This window comes from Miniopterus schreibersii (genome assembly GCF_964146895.1).
Source record: "Miniopterus schreibersii genome assembly, chromosome: 18".
Lineage (NCBI taxonomy): Eukaryota > Metazoa > Chordata > Mammalia > Chiroptera > Miniopteridae > Miniopterus > Miniopterus schreibersii.
Window position 1 is genome coordinate 5,543,235 of NC_138121.1, and position 3,804 is coordinate 5,547,038.

A 3,804-nucleotide genomic window follows, 5' to 3' on the forward strand; every position below is an offset into this window, starting at 1 on the left:
TGTCATGGTCTGCATATATGGTGTGTCATAGGTTGAGTGTGTCTACAGGCCTGTGGGTATGGGGGATGTGTGTGCTTGGATTATGGTGTTTGATGAAGAACAGTTATTACTTAGGTCTTTATTGGATACAAGTGACAGAAAGCAAGCTTGCTCTAACTTAGGCCAAAAGAGAACTCAAACAAGTAAGTGCCTCTGGGCTTCAGGGCCATTGAACCAAGAATTTGAGGGCCACCAGGACACTCCCATTACACCTTCTCTTACCTGCGAGACAGCATTTTTCTCTGGGATCAGCATTCTCCACACCACCAAAACTACACCCAGCAGCTGCAAAGCTCACATCAACCAGACTTGGGCCCCAAGGCCAAAAATCCCAGGGAAAAGTTGTGATTCGCCCATCTGCAGATCAATCAGATTTGACTTGCTAATTGGTCTACTGTGATTGGCTCCACTTGGGTGAAGTACCAGTCCTGGGCCAATAATTGTGGCAAGGGAGGTGGTGTTATATACAAACAGGGAAGCTTCCACCTATCCCACAAGGTTGAAACAGGTCAAGAAATGTTTTCAGAGAAGTGGGCCTATGACACAAAAGATGCCTGTGAGTTAGGGTATGAGGACTCTGGGATGCAAGAGACAAAAACCTACTGTAACCAGCATAAACAATAAAACGTTGCCAGGTCCTGGAACTGGTTAGTCTGGGAGGGCCCAGCTGGACCAGCCCCAATGTGGTCATCAGGAATTTCGCAACTCACTATCTGTAACCTTGAGCAAATATTTAGCTTTTTATTGGTGTTTAACATACAGCAGAGAAATGAACTTATGATAAATGTATAGTCTGCTAAATTCACAAAAACCCATCCATGCAGCCACCTCCCAGATGGAGAAATATCCCTGGCCCCCCACAAGTTGTCTTGTGCCCCCTCCCAGTCATTGCTCCCCACAGTAACCACTACCTTGACTTATCACATCACAGGGGAAAAAAGATATATATACACATATATAGTGGGATTGAGTTACTCTGATTTCTTCATCTTTTGTAGCCAAGATGCTATCTATAATGATGCTGTCTAATTACATGAAAAAAAAAAATCTTTATTGATTTCATAGAGAGGAAGGGAGAGAGAGAGATGGAAACATCAATGATGAGAGAGTCGTCATTGATCGGCTGCCTCCTGCACGGCCCCCACCAGGGATTGGGCCCACAACCCGGGAGTGTGCCCTGACCGGGAATCAAACTGTGATCTCCTGGCTCCTAGGTTGATGCTCAACCGCTGAGCCAAGCCTGGCTGGGCTCTAATTACATTTTAAAAAATGTTTGAGGCAGATTTTTTCTATTCCCTAGTTGAGTAGTTCTCAGACTTGGAGCATTAGGATCACCTGCAGGCCTTGCTATAATGACAGTGCAGCTCCCAACCCCCATCAAGGACCACACTTTGAGGACCACTGCTCTAATGGAAATAGAATAAAGTAGCAAACAGGATTTTCCTGGACAGGAGAGTACATAACAATTTTGTCCCCTCTACAGATAACTTGGGATGGAAAGCTCAGAGCCTGCAGTTTCACGGTGTCAATTTACCAAGCCCATCTCTTCCTAAGGGGGGGAAATAACTCCTTTTCACTGGGTCTCTTAGCACTCTGTCGCCCCCTTGTGCCCGGCCTTAAACCTGCATGGAAAACGTGCCTAGAAGGTTCTACGGGAGCAGGGCTAGTAATTCTCCACATGCCCCCCTTCACCCCCTACCCCAGGGCCCTGGGAGACTATCCCGTGCAGACTCCACCCACGGGGTCCCTTGCCCTCCGCCTTCTGGTTGGGTTCTGCTAATCTGAAACACTGACAGGAAATCCAAGGTAGCCTGGGAGAGGTGAGAGTGTTTTATTTTCTGGCCCCTCTGCATCCCTGCCCTTCTGGCCCTGGCTGCATTCCTGTACCTGGAGCTACAGCTCCTAGGGGCTTCCCTCCGAACTCTAGCTTTCTGTCCAAAGGGTGGCAATGGCTTGGTTCTTGTGAGGCTGGTCCCCTGGCACCACCCCATACTTTGTGGAGTCCTACACCCTGCCCATCCCTCTAAAACACCCCTTCTTAAGTGCTGCCACTTAGCCCTGGCCTAGTAGCTCAGTTAGTTGAGGGTTTGATCCCAGATCAGGGCACATACAAGAAACAACCAATGAATGCATAAATAAGTGGAACAACAAATTGATGTTTCTCTCTCAAATCAATAATAAATGCATTTTTAAAAAGTGCTGCCACTTAAACTCTTGGAGTGGCTGCCTGTTTCCTTCCAGGACCCTGACTGAATCAGCATAAACTTAGGGTGAGCGCAGGAGAGAAGGGGAACCTTTGCCCACTAGTGGGCCCCAGAATTTCTCTTTAGGAAGAGCTGAGATGGCCAAGGGCTGACAGGAGGGTTCTGTGGGGCTTGTCCTGAAGCCAATAAGATGTGTATAGGGTTACCTGTGGGAGGGACTAAAGCCTTCATGACACCTTCATTGGATCTGTCCCTGACTGTCCCTTAAGGGAGAGCATAAGGGAAAAGCCTTTATTCCTGTGTGCGTTGCAGGTTACTTGGGTGCTTGGTTAATTCTCTCACTTTCAAGAGCCCTGAGAGGAAGGCAGTAATATGGTTCAGAGAGGTGTAGTCACTTGTCCAAGGTCACACAGCGAATGACCTTAACAACTACCTTTAAAACAACAACTGTGTCACTTATATGAAGTTCTAGAATAGGAGACACTAATCTTCCATGAGGAAAAGCACAGAGTTGCTCTGGGGGTGAAGCAGAGTGTGCGCATTGCCTGGAAAGGGGTGAGAACCATGTTCTGGGTGATGGGAAAGTTCCCGGTCCTGATTTGGATGCTTAGTCACATGGGTGTATCTGTTTGTCACAACTCATTGTACTTAAGATCCGGGCATTCTTTTTATTACAAAAATAAATAAGCAAAAAAGAATTTGCAACCCGAATAGCTGCCATGTTTGCGGGCTCCATCCCTGGTCTGTCCGGAGTGCTTTGACCTATAATGAGTTCTCATGACCAGTTAGTGATGATACTGAAAATCAAAAGAAGGAAATGTGTTTGGAGCTCTCACCATGTGTGTGTCACTCCCTGAAAACGACGTGCTCTGCACCTATCGCATGCACAATTAGAACAAAAAATGCAATACGTAGAACATTAGGTGGTGACAAGTTCTATGGGGAAAAGTAAATAAAACAAGGAGGAATGCCAGCGTGGGGAGCATGTTTTACAAACTTGATAGTATCGACACCTCTAAATGACATCCCCATGACAAAGGGACTATCCTGTGACCATAGTGACAGAAGAGGAAACAGGCACAGAGAGGTCACCAGCTTCGGGTCTGGTCAAGAGGCAGGGCTGGGACTGCAAGCCCCAAAAGTCATTCCAGAGGTGGCCCTGACCCTGGGAATGGGGACAATAGAACCCCTGTTTTCTCCCTGTGGGACATGAAATGAGCTGCAAGGCTTGGGGGCTCCGAGGGGAGGAAATGGCTGGGCTCCGGGAGGGTCGATGGGGGGTTCCCCCCACAGGTGCGCTTGATCGGGCCGGAGGCGTGGGGCTGGAGGGAGAGTGAGCAAAGGGGTTAATGAGCCCGGGGGGATCCAGGCTGGGGACTGAAGGACGCGTGGGGGGGGGTCCCAGCAGCAGGTGAGCTCTCCCCAGCGCCGGAAGACCTCAGTGGGGTGACGGCTTAAAGGGGTTAAGGGGGAGCGACAAAGGAGGGGTTAACGGGGGCGGGCCTGGCGGGGCGGGGCTTCGGCCAGGAGGAGTCGCCGCCGGGTCCCCGCGCCACCGTCG